This window comes from Podarcis liolepis (genome assembly GCF_965112155.1).
Source record: "Podarcis liolepis genome assembly, chromosome: 5".
Classification (NCBI taxonomy): domain Eukaryota; kingdom Metazoa; phylum Chordata; class Lepidosauria; order Squamata; family Lacertidae; genus Podarcis; species Podarcis liolepis.
In genome coordinates, this window is record NC_139556.1 from 20,080,968 (window position 1) to 20,101,800 (window position 20,833).

The 20,833-nt window shown below is 40.0% G+C and overlaps 1 protein-coding gene and 1 long non-coding RNA gene across 2 annotated transcripts in view; one reads left to right on the forward strand and one right to left on the reverse strand.

Moving 5' to 3' along the window:
• Positions 1 to 15,171, reverse strand: part of LOC310706701 — a 24,724-nt gene extending 9,553 nt beyond the window's left edge. Inside the window, exons 1-3 of the long non-coding RNA XR_014526088.1 lie at positions 14,912 to 15,171; positions 14,433 to 14,496; positions 11,689 to 11,812 (exon numbers count right to left, since the gene is read on the reverse strand). This is a non-coding gene — a long non-coding RNA (uncharacterized lncRNA). The remainder of the gene's footprint in view (positions 1 to 11,688; positions 11,813 to 14,432; positions 14,497 to 14,911) is intronic.
• LRMDA (leucine rich melanocyte differentiation associated) overlaps positions 1 to 20,833 on the forward strand; it is a 724,603-nt gene that overhangs the window by 341,685 nt on the left and 362,085 nt on the right.

The following is a 20,833-nucleotide window of genomic DNA, read 5'->3' on the forward strand; positions in this document are numbered from 1 at the left end:
AGTTTTCCTTGTAACATCCTAACAATCTATACAGTGGCACCTCGGGTTAAGAACTTAATTCGTTCTGGAGGTCCGTTCTTAACCTGAAACTGTTCTTAACCTGAAGTACCACTTTAGCTAATGGGGCCTCCTGCTGCTGCCGCCGTGCGATATCTGTTCTCATCCTGAAGCAAAGTTCTTAACCGGAGGTATTATTTCTGCGTTAGAGGAGTCTGTAACGTGAAGCGTCTGTAACCCGAGGTACCACTGTATAACCCTCAAGCATGTTGGTTCTCAGGAAAACAAAATGCTATTGGTGCATGTTTCCATTATAGCAGTCACTGTAAATATACAAACTGTAAATAACACTTTTACTACTAGTACTACTATTTAGTTATTTATAACCCACAAACATTGTTCACTTGCCTGCCTCCAGCCCTAATCCAAATCCATTTCACACTGTAGACATGCCCCCTGTTTGCCGCTTGCTGGTATGGGTTTCATTATATCCAAGCCTGGATGAATTGAACCTGGCCAAGGAAGTGTATTGGTTTGGGAAATTAAGGTGTCCAAAGCTGTTGTCTCTGAAGCAAAGGAAGAAGCAGTTATTCTGGAATTTGACTTGATTGATTGAAGTGCTGTATTAATAGGTTAACAAAGTATAGTGGTACCTCGGTTTAATAACAGTTCGGTTTAAGAACGATTTGGTTTACAAACTCCACAAAACCGGAAATAGTGTCTTGGTTTGAGAACTTTACCTCCGTCTAAGAACAGAATCTGAACGGTGGAAGGGCACCAGCGGTGGGAGGCCTCATTAGGGGAAGCGCTCCTCGGTTTAAGGACAGTTTTGGTTTAAGAACGGACTTCTGGAACGGATTAAGGTACCACTATACTCTAGAAACTTTCCTTAGTGTCAGACAAGAAGATACTTTTGCAATTAGCTGTAGTATAGACATGTTCCTCATAATTCTGTGTTATCCGGCAAAAAGAGGGTGAGTCTGGCATGGGTTGTTTCCTGAGGAGATGGGACTATAGATGAGTAAAGAATGTGTAATATTATGTGTATGTGTGTTTTTTTGTTTTTGTTTATTAGCTATTTGGGTTTTGTTTGTTTTGTTTAAACCATACTAGACATTTAAAAGAATTTGGGCTGCCGTGAAGGGGATCCTGTGTAGCATGTCCCTTGACTGCATATGCTGTCAGTGTGGGTGCCTTTTGCAAAGTCCAAAGCCAAGGACATATTGTGGTAGCCATGAGTGATTATCATAGGAATTGACTTGCTGGATCAGACCAATATTTTTCTAGTCCTGCTGCTTCTGAATACGGAGGATCCATTTAACTAACATGATTAATAGCTCTTGGTAGACCTATTTATCTAATCCTTAAAAAAATTAAGCTAACAGCCATCATCTCATGTGGCAGTGATTTCCACAAGTTAATCACACATGGCATAGAGAAGCAACCCCTCTTGTCTATCTTGATTGAGCATTCTGTCAATCAGTTTTATTGAGTAGTTCTAGAAAGCTATCAAAATGAAAACAGAAAAATAGTATGTCAGGGTCATAGCTAGCTAGCTCCTTGTCACCATAGTTTTCTTTGTGGTGGCTTTTTTCTGGAGATGGGACTGTGTGGAGGAACATTTAATTCATGCTGACCCTGACCTGCAGTCTGAGGTGGTATAGCCCTCTCACATGTTTGCACATCAGTGAGAACGAGGCATGAGACCGTGTGTGTATCTGGCTTTCAAATAAGTATTGCTTTCATCTGTTCCTAAAATAAATAATAGGCTCTTGGAGCTTGGCATTTTCAAATTTTGAACATATTTGTACTGTGCTATTTATTTAGGTGTGCCAAAACTAACCTTGGCCTTTCTTTTGTGCCAATTAACATTGGTGATTAGTTTTTGTTAAAATTTTAATGTTTCCCCACAGGTCTAATATTAAAGTAATTAAGTGGTAAGTGAAAGAAGGAAGCTAGAATGGCAAGGAATGCAGAACAATAAAGCTTATATTAGTTACATTTTTTAAATAATCATTAAGAAATGGAAAAAAACTTAATTCTTAATTCCTTCTACCAAAGACTCATAACTGTATTTTGAATACCTGAATTTTTATAATTGTATTTTAAATACCTGAATTTTAACAACTGAGTTTATTCCCAATAGTTGTATGGGTTTAGTTGTTCATTTTAATCTATATTGGGCTGTTACTTTGCTTTTTGAGCTACTGATTACTACAAGCATAGGCAAACTTGGCCCTCCAGATGTTTTGGGACTACAACTCCCATCATCCCTAGCTAACGGGACCAGTGGTCAGGGATGATGGGAGTTGTAGTCCCAAAACATCTGGAGGGCCGAGTTTGCCTATGCCTGGATTGCTATGATACTAACTTGTCATTCAGCTAGAAATTTGACTGAACTAGCCTATCATTTGCAGAAATTGTGCTACTGAATTGATTGGTCTTGTAATTATAACTTTATGTCATCAGCATATATAGCAAATTTAACATCTTCAATTACAGTTTGAATCCCTGTTGTAGGTGTTTTTTCGGCCTGCCGTGCCCTAATGGCATGGTATCCAAAGCATGAATAGTTTGGCATGATATAAAAAATGAGCAATAGTTGAAATAAAGGGTTCCTGTGCCTTGTACACCTTGTAGGTCTATATCATTCTATATGGGGGAAATTAGTTGCTAGACTGGCTTTTGTGTTAGCAAAAAATCAGTTTAGTCCAATTTTAAAAGCCCATTACTAAAGAACTGTTTATCATTTAAATAACTATAGCCATCCTACACAATCAAAGGCCTTAGCAACATTTAAAATGAAGCAAAAGCAGAGTTTGATTTGAGTTTTCATGAGTGTACATGTTTGGCGCATAAAAGAGTTTTGAGGAGCCTGAAATATAATTATTGTTGCTGGTGTATTTATTTATTTATTTATTTATTTATTTATTTATTCATTTATTCATTCATTCATACATACATACATACATACACACACACATTTTTTCTTGATGAGACTCAAGGCAGCTTACAGATAAAAATAAGAATAATTAAAAACATAGAAAATAATAAAAACAATTAAATATTGATAGCATTAAAGCTATCATATCATATCATATCATATCATATCATATACATACCAATAATTACAATAAAAACTGCATAACACCAGCCCTTTCATTAAAAGTGGTTAGTGCCGATAGCTTGTTGGAAGAAGAAAGTCTTCACCTGCCGGTGAAAGGACAAGAAGGAAGGATCCAGTCTAGCTTCTCTAGGAGGACGTGCCAAAGTCTGGGAGCAGCCACTGAGAGGAACTCCAAAAACAGAAAAAGCAGGAAGGCACCACTTGCAGGGGAAAGGAAGCTACTGAATGTACTAGAGAAAATATTCCTTTGAAAGAAAAAGGAAGGAAACTTCTAAGCACACAAAAGAAAACCTTTTATCTTCTGAGCATAGAAGTTTTCTTCCAAAAGAGTTCCAAACAGACATTTTTGCAACACTTCATTCCGTCTCCTGGTATCAGCTTTGGTGCCATTTATTTTAAAAGAAGGTTCCTCTTGCTGACCACACAATTCTGCCAGGAATCTATAGCTACCATTATATCATATCACCAAATAGAACCAAATAATTAATCGGATTTGGCTATGTGATAATGTAACCAAATCAAATTGAAGAGAATGCTTCCTGCCTATATTCTAAGTGGGTAAACATTGTCACTTCATTTCACAAGGAGTCACAAATTAATTGCCAGTGAGGATAATTTTTTCAGGGGGCAATGCACTTTCACCTCAATCGTTCTATTTAGTCTTTATGAATTGGGTTTGGAAGATTTTTTCCTTTATTGCATATTGCCATTTTCTTGGCCTCTTCCCATGACTGAGGAAATACTTTTTAGCATAGATTCTGCTGAACTATTTTAGCTATCATGGAACTAAAATATAAAGATTTATTATTAGTATTATTATACTTCACTATGGAGCCATCTTGGCAAAAATGTATGTGTCGGTTTGTGTTGAAGATTTGTGTTAGGTCCAGTGCTTTCTGAACATTAATGAGCATGTGATGTAGCTTTAACCTGCTGAGCCACTCTTAAAGAAGAAGAAAATGTGATATTCAGATTCTTTGTCTGATACAATTCATTATATACTTCTAGAAGGCAACTTCTGTGGCTCCTGGTGTCTTGGCTACCCCTCTACACCTCCACTGTTTATCTCTCTTATAAATATAATCTTCTTTTGTCACTTAACTAGTTGTGCTCACATTTTTTGTTATGTTTTTTCACCTTCCTCAAAATATTTTTGTTTCAAAGTGGTCAGAGATTTTCCTGCTTATAGGAATCTTTCAGCTTCATTTTCTTTCTTGCTGTTAGTAATACCTATTTATTCTCATCTATCCTTTTTACATCAGGCTTCTAAGTTTCACTTGTGGTTGCTTTTCTATTAATCTAATAACTCTTTTGAAACCCAAATGGCTGCTTTTGGGCCTTCCATATTAAAATATAGCCTCCCATATTAAAACTAAATTACAAGTGTATAAATAAGAGTGAAATATTCCTGACATTAATGGCTTCCACCATAAATATGTTGCAAAGGAGTATATTATTCAATTCCCAATGCTTAGTTGTTCCACTGTTACCTCTTCTAAACCACTCCATATTAATTAGTGATAAGTACTTTTTCTTTGTCTAATTCTGGATTACTGAACAAATGCCCAAACTCATGGGAAGGTAACGAGTAGTTTTTTTTTACAAGATTAAAAATTGTGGCAGTTGGAATAAAATATAAAGCTATTGTGTCACCAGGTTCTAAGTTTCAGTGGCACTTAATACCTACATAATCCCATAGTTTGTAAACCTATCTGCAATAACATGCTTTACATTTTTAGGTGTACACTTTCATATTGTGCATTTATTTAATAGAATATTTGAAACTGGAATACAAGGGTAAAAGGGGTGGAAGCCCCACTGCGCCAGCAGGAGTCATTGTGCTGGTTTCTTTTAGTGCACTGGGTTGGTTGAATGCAGCCCTCTGTTTGGATGTAACAGTAAACCACAGTTTAGTGTTACAAGTGTGAGACTGGGAAATATATCTGAAGAAGTGTGCATGCACACGAAAGCTCATACCAAGAACTAACTTAGTTGGTCTTTAAGGTGCTACTGGAAGGAAAATTTTTTATTACAACTAACTATGGTTAGCTGAAAACATATGGAGAAGCTTTAAACCCCTCTCTTGTAGCTGTGCCATAGGAGGAGTGTGTGGGCATGCCTGAGGATTTCCCAGTCTCACACTTGTAACACTAAACTGTGGTTTACTGTTACATCCAAACAGAGGGCTGCATTCAACCAACCCAGTGCACTAAAAGAAACCAGCACAATGACTCCTGCACAATGACTCTTCAGATATCTGAAGAAGTGTGCATGCACACGAAAGCTCATACCAAGAACTAACTTAGTTGGTCTTTAAGGTGCTACTGGAAGGAAAATTTTTTATTACAACTAACTATGGTTAGCTGAAAACATATGGAGAAGCTTTAAACCCCTCTCTTGTAGCTGTGCCATAGGAGGAGTGTGTGGGCATGCCTGAGGATTTCCCAGTCTCACACTTGTAACACTAAACTGTGGTTTACTGTTACATCCAAACAGAGGGCTGCATTCAACCAACCCAGTGCACTAAAAGAAACCAGCACAATGACTCCTGCACAATGACTCTTCAGATATCTGAAGAAGTGTGCATGCACACGAAAGCTCATACCAAGAACTAACTTAGTTGGTCTTTAAGGTGCTACTGGAAGGAAATTTTTTTATTTTGACTATGGCAGACCAACACGGCTACCTATCTGTACATAGTTAGTTGTTTTATCCAAACCAAGAACTGTGGTTAATGTTAACATTCTGTTATGGTTTAGGGATATGAGCCAATATTGTAAATCACAGGTTGAAGTAGTTTCCCTTATCATAGTTAACACTATCCACAGTTTGTCTCAAATTGGATATAACAACTTCAGTTAACTGAAAATGGAAACAAAAACTCTGGGTGGGTGGGTGTGTCCGTGTCCATGCTGGAGGAAGAAAGCGAAAGGGGTATGCACAAACCACAAGGCTTGTGCACATAACGTTAGCCATAGTTTAGTATTACAGCGGTACCTCGGGTTACATATGCTTCAGGTTACAGATGCTTCAGGTTACAGACTCCGCTAACCCAGAAATAGTACCTCGGGTTAAGAACTTTGCTTCAGGATCAGAACAGAAATCACGTGACGGCAGCAGGAGGAGGCCCCATTAGCTAAAGTGGTGCTTCAGGTTAAGAACAGTTTCAGGTTAAGAACGGACCTCCGGAAGAAATTATGTACGTAACCAGAGGTACCACTGTACATTCATCAGGCCACTTTGTAGACAAGCTTTACGTTTAAAAACAAATTCCAGTTTTAAAGTCAAAGTTGTACTATCCGGTTGAATATCAGGTCGATAATCTTGTGAAATGACAGACACCCCACCCCCCGAAACAATCCTCTCTCTCTTTATTGTCTTGTTTGTTTGAAGTGACGGTATCTTTGTTTTGTGCCTACTAAACTGGCTGTTGAAGAAATAAAATTGCATGGTTTTATTGTGGGCAGTTGTATTGGGAGGAAAATTCCCCCCTCCCCATAAACTTTCTCCAATCTTCAACAGCTCTTTTTGTCAGTAACTCCAGCAGGATGGCGGGATGATTATGTTGCAGTTTCTAAGAAGAGGTGTTAAGGGTTTATTTAGTGCCTGCAGATTGATGGCTAATGGACTCCATTGGGCTGTTTAAATGAAAGTTTCCCACAATCTGATACTAAAGTGGAGTCCTTGAGTGAAGCTTTTATCGTTCTTTCAACAGTCTCATCAAGGAGTTCCTTTTTTCCACTCTGGGAACTTTATTTCATGTTGTGTATTTCTAATCCAAGGGTTACATCAATCAGCAATCCTGTAGAAATTTGTGGGTTGTAACAAAAAAGGAGAATTTTTGCATGCTGTGATGGGGTTTCCTGGTCTGGCAAACGCATCTATCATAGGTTTCTATGGAAAATACTTGAGCTGGGACTTAAACTGCAATTTGTTATGCTTAACATTCCCATTTGATTTCTATGACTGGGTTTCAGTTGCTTTATTTTTACTAACAGAGTTCCACTGGGGGAGATGCTTTGCCCTATGGGCGAAGCCAAAAGACTGCTTCTTTTATGCTGTCTTGGGAAATGAAAGAAAATTCATCCCTAACAGAGAACATCTGCATGTTTTTTTAAAAAAGGAGAAATTATTAAACCAATATTAACAATTCTGGTTTGTTTTGTTGCTTCTTACAATGTCGAGGGAGAGACCTACGCTATGGAAAGTGGCAGAGGGCTTACCATCACTTCCGACTGGATGGAAACACATATTTTAAAGCTGGAATCACAGGGGCATTATGGCCTGGGGCCTGTGCACACATTTTCTACGTCCCACCGTTGTTGGTCAAATGCATTTTGCAGAGTTTTGAAGCATTAAAAAACAGAAGCTAGGAATAGGCAGTAGAATATAAAGTACCAGCAATCTCTGTGTAGTTTCTAGCCAAGCTTTGCAGATGCTATCCTATGTACTCCATTGTGACCAGAAACAGAGTGGCCCACTCATTCTATTTTGCACTTCAGCATCCTTACTACAGAGGGCAATAGGGTCATATTACAGCCCCCAGCTCAGCAGAGGCCAAGTGACTGAACAACTGGCCATTAATTTCCCATCTGGTTATGTAAAGCTGCTGGCTCTGTCCAGGATCCTCAGCCTTTCTTCCTGACTCACTCCATGTTGCCAGTCCCCAAATCCACCTACTTGTACTTATGGTATATAGCCCTACAATAGTAGTTATACCTCGAGTTGAAGTAGCTTCAGGTTAAGCATTTTTGGGTTGCGCTCCGTGGCGACCAAGAAGTAATGGAGCGTGTTACTTCCGGGTTTCACCACTCACGCATGCGCGGACGCTCAAAATGACGTCATGCGCATGTGCAGAGGCAGCGAAACACGACCCGCAGGCGCGTAGTCGCGTGTTATGTTCTACTCAGGATGCGAACGGGGCTCTGGAACGGATCCCATTCGCATCCAGAGGTACCACTGTAAAACTGTAGTAGTAGTAGTAGTAGTAAAGATAATAGTAAAAACAACCTTAATAATCTGTGAGTCGTAAGTCACAAAATCTCATATTTAGAAGAGTTCAAAAGGACTTTTTGACTTGCATTGTTTATTCATGTATTTCAGGTTTTAAAAACTGGTTTCCTTTAACCATGTCAGCCAGATAGGCCAAACCACTCAGAATAGGGCAGATGGTACTTTGAACACTTCTGCTAACAGGACTTCAGTGCTGTCTGTCTTTGACTTCCCGCTCCCACCCTTCTAAAGTGTTATCTATTCTTTCTCATTTTTGAGGCAGCCATGACAGCTCTGTCATTTCACTAACGCCTCAAAATTTTTCTTTCTGTTGTCAGTCAGCATACATCAGTCACAGAACTCCGATGGTTGTGATTGATGGCAAAAAAAGAGAAATAGGAAAAGGGTGCTGAACGTTGTGTCTAAAATAATAATTTTCTATTTTTACTATTACGTGCAAACTTTTGTTGGAAAATGGCTTGGGTTGCATCTCAGACATGTTATGTGCAGAACTATATTGATTAAAGAAAAACAGTGCTACAGATAAGAGGCCTCTTATGTGCTTATTGACACGCGACATTTGAAAAACATGGCACAATCCCATTACAGAAGCACTTTTAAGACCCATTGAGTGGGGAAATTTTTAAGCATACACCTGTTGGCTATAACACAGATGATGGCAGCAGACTAATGCTTGCCACTGAGTGTGAATTCAACAAGGAGCTATAGATGCTTCTGTCTCTCTGAGTAGATCTCAAAGAGCTTTTTGCATTATATAGTTATATGTACACTTAAAAATGTGATGTGTGCAGCAGCTCTTAGGCTCCCATTGAAATAACTGATAAGTATCAAGACTTACCTTTGACTGAATCATGTTCTGCCTTACTTGTATATGTAGGATTCAGTGAATCAGAATTTAGAGATTATAAGTTGCTACTAAGGAAGTCAAAATGTTTTATGGGTTATAGACATCCTACCTCTTCCTTTGCATCTGGGCGATAACCTCTCTCCCTCTCCTCCAGTAGATTTTAAGTAACAGAAGGAGATAAAAGACAATTTTAACGGAGAAATTTGAGTCAAAGTTTTCTTGAAGCAAGTTTTTAAATATTCTTTTAAATATCTACCTGTTGCAGATATCTAAACTGAGCAAGTGGAGCTGGCAACAAAATGTTGTAAATTACTCCTATTCAGGTTTCCAAACCCCCCCATTTCACTTCCACTATGATCTGCTCCAACAACATTCAGCATTCTGTACACACTAAGCATGAAACTATAATAAATACTGGTACTTATATCTGGCTTCCAGAAATTTCCATATTGGCAACAATAGCCGTGTGTGACCAAAAAAACCAAACCAAACCAAAAATGTGCCCATTGGTTTTCCCTTTATCCATCTCTGGAGACTAGGTGGATGTGGCTGGCACCCACCATTTTTATTTCTTCACAGTGTCTCGGGTCTTTAATGTATTGCACCTCAAGAACAACATTATGTTACAGCTTCACAGGCACCATGAGGGAATTAAAATGCCAGGTGTCACACACCGTATTTGCCGACTCTATCAGCTTTTTTCTAAGTGCAGCACCTACTTGCTGCTTTCACTATAACAGCCCTCTCTGTCCTTGCCACTACCACAGTAAGAAGGCCCATCAACCTAGGGTAGGGTGACCCACCTGAGTGGAGAATTGAAGGCCTACCAAACTCGGTGGTGGCCAGGAAGCCAGCCATGTTTCGCTGCCTTAAATCTGGCTACAAACTCAGATGTAACTGTGAAGCCATGGTTTAGTTTACTGAGATAAACCCTGGCCTCAAAAGTTGTGTTTAAGCTGCACCACCTTGTCACATAGCAAGAAGAGAGATTGGAGAGGCATATGAAATACGGTTTGGTAACCTTGGGTTTGTTCATGATACTGAGCATAGTTAATTAAAATTATGCTATACAATTACCTAGGTTCACATCCTAGTTTATAGCCAATCCTGAATCATGCTTTAAGCTTTAAGGTATAACATTTGACCATGGTTGAAAAAAAAGAAAAAAAAAGATCACAGATACGCATTAAGTCTGCTCAGGGCCACATAAGAATTATTCTAACATATCTTACTTTACACACACACACACACGTACGTTAAATCTAGTTCAAGTATATATTCTGTAATAATATGCAATTGCAGGAACAATTCCTTTCAATGAAACTAGTTTAATAATAAATTCAGTACTGTAGCAGTCTGGCTGCAGGATTTTTTTTTCCAGTGGTGGGGAGAAAAGAGAATCATGGGAAATATTTTGTTCTCCCTGGGAGCCAAGGCAATGTATTTACTTCAGGTTTTATTAAATGAGTTATAAATTTTCCCAGCAATTTACTCATAGCTCAAGAGGTTTAATTTGCATGTGTTGCCTTTTACAATATGCTTTTGGTAATGTTGCAGATGCTTCTTCCTTAGCTTCAGTAAACAACAGGCAGTTGGCCAGGTTTTGACTGAACATTTGCCAACTCATGGAAAATTAGTTAACTCTTTGGTGCCCAGAGTTTGACACTTTACTTGCATCATCCAAAATAAGAGGAAGAATGAACAGGAAACACGAGGCCCAAAAGAGCACAATAGAAAAACTTTTCTGATGAATTTTTTTTTCACACCACTTCATTTTATATTTAATTGAAACCAAACATTAAAATATAATGGTCCGTCTATGCAGCTTGTCATTCCTTGCAAGCACAAGATTTGGTACTGGGAATAGAATTATAGTTACAAAATATGTAGGAAATGCCAGGTGGAATCACACAAGCCATGGTCAAGAGCAACTGAATGAGATTTTCTGTGGACAGGGGCAGGATGGCTTTTTGCTCTTCCCCCAGAATAGCAGTTGCGTGCCCAGATGCCGTGAGACCACTGCCCCGCAGGGCACCACCGTCCAAAAGACCACTCATGACAACATTATATGGTTTGAATTAGGCCACAGCTTTATTGATTACAGATGTAAGGGGCTTGGCATAGGCATTGGGTCAACCAATATCAACCAACCCATTTGCTGGATGATCAACCAAGGGGTCGAACTAGTGTCAAGGAGGCCCTGTGACATACATCAAATAGGAGCCACCTCTCGAGGAGTGTGGAGGAGCGCTATGGCTCTAGCCCCACCTGGGCGTCCAGACAGAAACACCTCTTCCTGGATCCCTTTAACAGGATATTACCAATCCCTGGCGCAGGCAGAGGCTTACAACCTCCGCTCTGACTAGGTTTTACCCAATGCCTTCTTCAACAAAGTTGTGACGATTGCTACGAGGTAGGTGAAATCCCCCAGGTCTGCCTATAGACCTGCCAGGAAACTTCCTCCCTCACACCGAATACGGCAACTGTTCATAGCAAGGTCAGATCCAACCTACCTACTGAAGTGGGTGATAAAAAACCAGCAATAGGGTGGGGTGGGGGGGTGGGAAATCCAAAATAGATCTGTGGTTCCCTGTCCAGAGGACACCCACTTTTATCCCTGGGGAGCAGACCTCAATGAAGTCCTCCTGGGGACCCAGTCAGGTTTGCCCCCCCCCCGAGTGAGCCCACCCACCAGCCCACCTACCTTTGGTCAGTCTATCAGGCAGGGTCATTCTGAGTCTTTCCAGCTGGAGGGAGAGGTGTGTTACGTGAAGACCCAGCCCAGGGACTGCTTTGGTGGCAGGCCAGCCCTGTTCCACAATGCCGCACTATTGTGTGTGTAGGTGGAAGAAGCAGAGTATATTATCATGCAAAAGGAGTAAGCTATATGCAAAATTGCTTAATATTCATGAATCATACAAATCACAGAACTCAACTGCTGTGGCACAGAGTATACATAGGCTTAATAGTGGATATTTATTTATTTGACATTTTTAGCCTGCTTTCACCTGATGATTTTTTGTGAGGATTATTTTGTATTAAATTAAGAACTGAACAAAAAAAATACCATTTGGGATTAGCTTTCACTTAGGTAAAACCACCTCCAACTGATACTGTTCTCTTACACAACATTGCTATTTGCTGATTTTTTAATTTCTTAACTGTACACATTCATATCCCTCCCTTCTTCAAAGGAGAGTTGGTTTCAAGCTGGCTAGTTTCAAAGAAACCATAGTGGTCGATAGCCACAGTTTGTTGGCATCATAGGATAGGGGAGTTGGAATTAAGCTCAAGACTCACCTAGTCTTGATCATGTCATATTAAATATTTCTTTACAATGCTTTTAAAAATCGACATACTAAAACTATGGTTTAGATTGATGTCAAAATTATTAGTAGTAAAAAGCTTTAAGTAAAAACTAAACACTGCTGCTAAAAACGAAGCTCAGGTTTGAGTTTGCCCCACACATCAGAAGGCATCATCGTTGAAACAAGTGGACTTGTGTGCCTGAGTGTGACAAAAGCAGGCCGAAAGGATGGGTATGAGCCTGCCAAAGTGTGTACTTGTGTGTTTAGTCTGGCCTATTAACCAGTTTAAACTAGGCAGCGTGCCCACAAAGCAAGGAGTGTTACTTGTTCCTGCCTCGTTCAATACATTATCCAGTCCTAGGCATGCACCTCCCCTTCTGCAGTGTGCGGTTGTGTTTTCCTTTTGTATTTGGTTACTGCTTCCCCTAATGTTTTAAAATGTGCACTAGCCCAGCACTGAAATTAAATAAAATGAAGATGGTAGGCCAGCCAGTGATTTTTCATAACCAGTCTTGCTCTCAGTTTCCGTCTGTTCATTTCATCATACTGTCACTTCCACAAGGCCCTACATTTGTGAGAATGCTCTGTGTTGCATACCTTGAAGGTCTAAGTAAGAAATATAGGAGGCTGTGTGTAAGGGAAACGTTTCAGCATAATTTTTAATTTTTTTGCCCAGGCAGAAATTGATGTGCTACTCCAAAAGAGTTAGCTCACCCTTCCATTTGAGAGGTTTGCCTTCTATGTGGAGGAAGGACGTGGATGTGCATAGGGGGGAGATGAGGAGCTCTGACTAACTAGAGTAGGTACTATTTTATCCCTTTGTGGTGCTTACTGTTTGCCCTAATTCAATGATAATTTGCCATAGATGAATTGCTAATGTGTGTACACTGTTGGCCACAGGCTGCCACTTGGCATTCATCCCACCCAGAAGGCCAGCTAGCGATCGAATTGTGAAGACATGCAGCAGTGCCCACTGTCAAAGTAGGTCTCCTTAGGGGAACAGCTGTTGCATTTTTATGGTGAGCATTGCTTGTTACAGAGAGGTAGAGTTGGCACAAATCTTGTACGTGCCCTAGGGACCTAAAAGACAAGGGTGCTGCTTACATGAGCCTTCACCCTAATGCTGGTAGGGTTTTGTAGACAAACAGTATATTGCTAAGCTATAGGAATGTACAGTCTGCCATGGTTTATTTTAAGATTCCCCCCTCCCCGAATACTACACAAGCAGCCAACAGACTGCCCCTTCTCTGAACTTTTTTGTAACTGAATGAGAACAGGAGAAAGGGAAGGGGAAATGAGAATTGAAAGAGTCAGGCAGGCAGGACAGGAAGGAAGAAAGAGGGGAAGGGGAAATAACAGAGAAAGAAGGAAAGAAGAGACAAGAAAAGTTGAGGAAAAGATATAGAAGGAACAACAACAAAAATCAGGTGCCTTGAAATGAGTAAAGTGAGAAGATGCAGCTGGTCCTCAAATAATTTGGCTAACATATTCTTTCCCTTCCCTATAGTTGGGTGCTATAGTGACTCCCTCCTTCCCAAAAAGCTTAATTGAGGGACTCTGCTCCCATTCCCGGCCAAAACACTGGTGACTAGGTTATCAAAAAACCCCAAGAAGAGCCTGCTGGATCAGGCCGATGAATCCTGGGATCTGTCATTTGTTAAAAGTTTTGAGAATGGTTTGGAAACTCTGTATTCCCCTCACAGCTACAATTCCCAGAGTTCCCTGGGAGAATAGATTGATTGTTGAAACCATTCTATTGTAGCATTCTAGTGTGACATTCCTCATTTAGCCTATCACAAAAACAACAACACATGAATAGAGACTAATGCCACAAAAGTTACTCTCTGTCCCATCCAGTCCACCCTTCTTCATGTTTTTGAAGGATAAGCTCCTCCCCTCTCCTGCATTTTTGACCCTACAGGGCAAGAAGGCAGTAGCTTGGCCTTTCACTGGCATATACCGTCTAAATCTGAAGGTAGTATATAGACATCTTGACTAGTCAGTGGGGTAGTCAGGCTTCCATGTCTCCATAGGTCCTACTCACAGGTGAACAGTCGCAGAGACTCAAACATAGACAATAATACTAGGAAAGCACATCTATCTAGAAGCCAAGCAAAAAAGAACAATCCGGAGCCCTCACCTTGTGATACTAAACCATACCAGACAAGTTATAGAGGGGAACATTAACTGTTCCATTACTGGTCCTGAAATGATACGAAGGCGTTAGTAGGCTTTTCCTCCATAAGTTTGTCTAATCCATTTTTAGAGTCATCTAAGCTAGTGGCCTTCACCACATCTTGTGGCAATGAATTCCATAGCATATGCTGTACAAACAAGCGTTTCCCCAAAATGTTCTGCTTCTTTCTCCTCCCACAGATACCAAGGAAGAAAACAGAGAACTCTTTCTTGGCAACTGAGTCCTATAGTTCTAAATATTAAGCTTTCACTATAATTAAGAATGCAAAATGGAAACGTTTTGTTTTGAAATGTTTGGGGAAGCTGCTATTTATGAAGTGATTTGCAGATTACCAGTACGTTCAGTCTAGAGGCAAAACGAACAATCCCAAGAGCTTAAAAGACATAACAGTATATTTAGTTTACAACAAAACCCAAACACACCTACTTATGTATGAGGTTGGAGTTTCAGACAAGTGTTGAGCTGACAACTCGTTTTTGACATAGCTGAATAGAAAAAGTTGCAGGGAATTGAGATGCATTTTTGAGATGAACCATGTTGGAAAGTTTAGTGTCTCTGACTTAATGAGGCATGGACTGGGGAGGGTGTGTGATGTGAGGAGAGCCCCAGGGGCCAGACAGGAGAGACCTGGAAGGCTGTATATGACCTCTGGATCTGAGGTTCCCCACCATTGGTATAGACTCTTGGGCATCCTTGGTTAGTAGATGCGGAATCCAGAATTCTGAGTGACACAAATTCCATTCAGCTGTTACCTAACAAAGGAGCTGCAGGGCTGCAGCTTTAGCCTTACCTCCTTGCTAAACACTCATCCTACAGCCCTTTTGTACTCACATTGCCTCTTCGTGCAAGCAAACAGCTACAGTGCCACTCAGTGTTCGCACGTTAACAACAGTGAAACACGGAATGTAATACGGAGCATCCTCTTGGGTAGGCAGTCTTGTTCCATTTCTAAAGGCAAGCTTTCGAATCTTGTAGCAATATTTGGTGCAAAAGAGGTAGCGCACAGGCAAAGGGTCATGCTAGGTTTTGACAGTGTAAGCTCAATCACTGGGTTAGAGAAATAGTGAGAAGAAGATGCTATCAAGATGATGAGCACAAGGGTCTCTCTGACTTGGAGGAATGGGCAGAATAGGATGACCCTGCTGTTAGACCACGTACTACTATTTGTCACTGCCCTGACTGACAGGCTTCTGCAAAAGAGAACATAGAAAGGCTATTTGTGTCTTGGAGTGTTGTTTATTTTCTAAATTATTTTGGGACTGTGTGCATTCTAGTCTCAGAGCCTTCCCTAGGAATGGAAGATACATAACATCAGCTCAGGTATAATATCTGCCCCTGTGACTAGCAATATGAAATTGTCCAGGGATCATGAATAATGGGCATTCTGACCTTACATGTTCAACAGAGCAGTATCATCAACCTACTGCACTTCCTAGCTACAGAAAAAAACAGACTGCAAGGATCCTGTCTTGAAAATAGCCAACCTACTCAGGATTAACCAGGCAGATTAACCAGTTCCCCTTCCACCTCTGTAAAGGTCATTATTGTCCCCATTTTATAGAAAGGAAACTGAACCTGAGTGTTGGCTTCTTGGGTAATATCATTCCAGGTGTCCCATTCACTTCAGATCCAGGGTACTGCTAGTGGACCTGATGATGCCACATGGTTAATGGTTTTTGGAAGACTCAGAGCCTGGAGCAAACAAGCATCTTCTCTCAGCTTACAGTGAGAATTGCTATAGCTCTCTCAGCAGCTGGGACAATATGAGTCCCTACCACTGAGCCACAAAGGCATCCTTGGACTTCTGGTTAACAACAGCAGGTGAAGAAGAAAAGTTGTAACTGCATAGACACCAAATGTTCGAAAGATTTAAAATTCGGGGTATATTTTTAATGCAGGAGATAAATGAAGATATAATTTAGCTGGCCACCCTGATGGATCAAAATGCCAGAACTCCCCTTTCTCTCCATTTAAGTATTACAGAGTAATAAGAATTGTAAATTTGGTACTCTGGCTAGAGAAGACATTTCAACTGCAATATAGTGTCGTTGATAATTCCTACTAGAGTAACTTTTAAAAGGACAAAAAAAATCTGTGAAATTGTATACAATTTTTAATGTATTTGGAAAATTTGAGCAGCAAGGCATCATTAAAAGTGATAAATGGGGGAAAGAATGAGCAAATGGTGTTGTGTGATATATGACTGAGTATGTACAAAAGGTGAGAAGAGGAATTTAGGATCTAAAATTCAATGCCAAAGAGACAGCAAAGGGAGAAAAGAAAATGGAGGTGAAGGGTAAACCGAAGAGTATATGTTTAGTAGAAGTGACAAAAAGAAAAAAGGAGCTACTTGGTTTCTAGTGAAAGTGTTCTTTCTAATTTACTTTTGCAATTTTTTAAAAAAATTGAATTTAACTTTGAAACAAATCCACAAAATTGGGGTACCAAAGGAACTGAAAGCAGCTTAAAAATGCTAAGCACATTTTCCCTTTCACCTCCCCATCCCTTCTGCCTTGCTTCTAATGTTATTGTGCTCCTCTCATTTTGACTTATAATGCATGCTCTGGTGAATGACCAAGGTTTAAGCATTCATTCAAGATTAGCATGTATAAGAAATGTAGGATACTTTCATTAATTGGATTAGGGTTATATGTGTTTCATTTAAAAGCTGCCGTGATCACTAATGGAATGACCTTGAAGTCATTATCTGTTAAGGAGCCCGAGACAAGATTGTTCTTCATGTTCCAGTTGTATTTGTCATTACTTGAAAGTGTAGCGTTCATATAAAATATTGCTCCCATGCTGTAAATGCATTTATTGAGATTTTTAACCCGCTACACAGCAATATAAAGCCTGCAGAATACAATTTCTTTTTCTCTTGTCCATTTAAACAAACAAACACACACACACACACAGAGAGAGAGAGAGAGGGGGGGAGAGAGAGATGTCTAGCCCAAACATGAGCATTTTAAAGTTCCATTTATATAATGAAAATGTTAAGTGTGTGCTGAAATCTATTTCATTGAAACTAATGGGATGTTAAATTTTTACCTTGACTGGATTGTGTCCAGTGTATAGAATAGCTGTGTGCTTAAAAGGGGTTCCAATAACAGTTTTTAAATTCTTAATATTAACTTTTCCCCCTTCTCACTGATACTCAAACGGTGTACCTTTTTTGCATACACATTTGAGCAGACACAAAAGATGTAAAATGCTAAATTTGGCCAGCTGATAACTAACAGAACAACTTCAAATTCATGAAATGAAACCTTATGATGTATGCATTTGAAAGGATCTTCAAATTCAAGTTTTGTGAGTAATCTTACAATGTTTCTCACACACACACACACACACACACACACACTCACACACACATTTAAATGTTGAGTTTTTAATTCATGTGATTTTTGGTTTAAGCTCTTGCTCATACTTTGGGATGGCCAAGTGCACTGATAAACACCACAAAGGTTTCACCATTAGGGAAATGTGCTGCGGACAAAAACCAACTACCCCTCTCATGATCCAGACTCTGGGTAAGAAGTGAATTCAGTTTAAACACAAGAACATAAGAATAGCTGGCTAGATTAGGCCAATAGCCCATCTAGTGAAGCATCGTCTTCTCACAGTGGCCAACCAGATGTCTATTGGAAATCAGCAAGCAGAATATGAGCACAAGAGCACTCTCCCTTCCCATGGCTTCCAGCATCTGGTACTTGGAAACACGGCTGCCTCCGACTGTGGAGGTAGAGCATAATCATAATGGCTCGTATCCATTGATAGCCCTCTCCTCCAGAAATTTGTCTCATCCTCTTTTAAAGCCACCCAACTTGGTGGCCATCACTGCCTCCTGGAGGAGCTTTCTTGGATGTGGCTCAGGAAACAGGCAACTGTTCAGTAAGCTGCTGTCCATCCATTGCACTGAATTCTTGGTCATCTTGTTCTTGTTCTGAGATTGAATCTAAAGAACTCTGAGCAGGATAGTGAGAATGATACAGTATAGTATAAATAATTGTGGAAGAGTTCATGCAATGTTGGAATAGGAAGGATTCATAGTTCTAGTGCTCCTACTGGACCAAATAGTTGCACAAGCTCTTACACAGGCAAAAGAGCATATTTGACTTTTCTTTCCCTAGGGAAAACCTCTAATACAGGTTCCTCTTCACTTAACCTGCTCTCCCAACCCACATGGACCTCAATACTCAATGTCACAAACATGCAGACACAACTTGAATGGGTGGCTTTGTTGTACATCCAGAGTAAAGAACGGATGGAGGTGGCCCATCATGTTCTATTGTTGACCATGGATGTAGAGGTGACCCTGCCAACAGAAAGTCTTATTCAGTTGCTCTTGACCATGGCTTCTGCCTCCATTGTTAGAGGCAGTACTCTTCTGAATACCAGTTGCTGGGAACTGCAGGAGGAGAGACTTCTCTTGTGCTTGGGTCTTCCTGCTTTATGGTTTCCTACAGGCATCAGGCTGGCCAATGTGAAAACAGGCTAATTGAGTGGATGGCCCATTGGCTTGATACAGCAGGCTGTTCTTATGCCCTTATATATGTTTTGATTATGTATTTTGTCTTTTTATGCTGTTAACTGCACTGAGATCTTTAGATGAAGGGTGGTATACAAATTAATTAATTAAATGTATGTATGAATGAATGTATGAATGAATGAATGAATGTTGTTATGCCTTATCTCACTGTGTTCCAACTAAGCACTTGTTTTGCTGTGCCTGGCATCAGTGCTGGAAGTGAGCCAAGCTGGGAGAAAAGTGACAGAGGGCATGGAGGTATGGTTGGAGAGCCAACACAGCACCCGGCACTTTCCTACTTGTGCACAATTTTCAAGTTAAAATAAGACTCTTCACCCTGTTTAACAGAATGGGGCAGGCTGATGAACAAACGTTTGTGGCTGCCCTGTGATGGCATGTATGACTTCAGGGGTTTACTCCAGAAATTGTCCATACTTTTGGTGAGACCTGACCTCCTCATGCAGGTAATGGAGATAAGAATGAGTGCACCACTTCAGACCACAGGTAGGAGGCTCCAGTTTTGAACATTCTTCCATATAAAAAGCTCCCCACAAACAGAACGTGAGCACATCAAGGAGAAAGATTCTGTCCCAGCCCATTGTCAGCTCTTCTTCGTTTTCTGTTTTCAGGGAGCATTTTAAAATACAGAAGCTTTCAAAACTGATTGCCACCTGCAGTCTGAATTGAGAGAGTCAGCACTTGGCCACCTCATGCTGGAGTAGCCTAGGCAAAAACCCTGTGTTTTTTTTAAATTAAAAAAAAATCAGTATTCTGTCCCCTTAGATTGAAGCTTCTTATATGACAGCTATGCCAGATACTGTCATCTCCTTTGGAATATTTTGTAAAATATTTCCCCCCTATTGGAATTAATTGTGAACATTCATTAAGGCGTGGAGACAGATGAAATATTTCAGGTGAATCATCAGGTCTAATATGAAAAAAGGGCTTCTGTGGCGATGGATTAGGCTCTTGATTTACAGGGAGAGTTGTCTGTTATGAAGATATACACGCTGGGATTTATTATCAAGAATCTGTTTTTAATTTTGGAGATTGTTTACCCTTAACTACTGCATGTCAGAACTCGGGGACAAATTTCTGCTTAGCATTTAATTTCAGATACTTGCCACAGTGGGCAGTAAAAAATGGGCCCCTGGAATTTGTGGCATCATTATGAATCTCTCATTCTGGCAGGCCCTGGAAGTAGTTTGTCTTTGAAATCTCCTTGGTACTTGTTAACCCTGCTCTGACATGTAAGAGCTATCGTTTATTTATTGGACTTTGCCCATTTATGAAAAAAAGTACAAGAATTATTAATGGTTTAGTATCTATTAATGCATTACTTGGGTGGAATTCAAACTCCAGTATTTATGGTAAACCCCTTTTATAATAAAGCATGCATAGAAATAGAGGAATGCTGATTCGTAATGTTGGAAAGGCTCTGGTGCCGTTGGAACAACTGTCGGTAAAATATGATCTTACCAGCTTTTTTATTTATAGCTATAAATAAGAAATAAGCAGTCTGGGTATGAGGGGAAATGATTAAGAATATTTGTGTAGATAATAAAGACTAAATAACCTGATGCAATGAACCGTGTGTTCAGTATATTGCTGTTGAGAAACTGGTGTTCTCTGGGAAGGCATGGAGAATCTACATTTTCTGTGTTGAAATAGCCAAGGGTCCTTGGATCACAGAAGTGATTGTCCGCATAAGAGACAATCCACAATGTATATTATTGGTAGCAAAGTTTGGGTGGTGGTGGTAGGAAAGATGTGAAAAAAGACCCATTGGTTAAAATGGGGCAAAATACTGGAG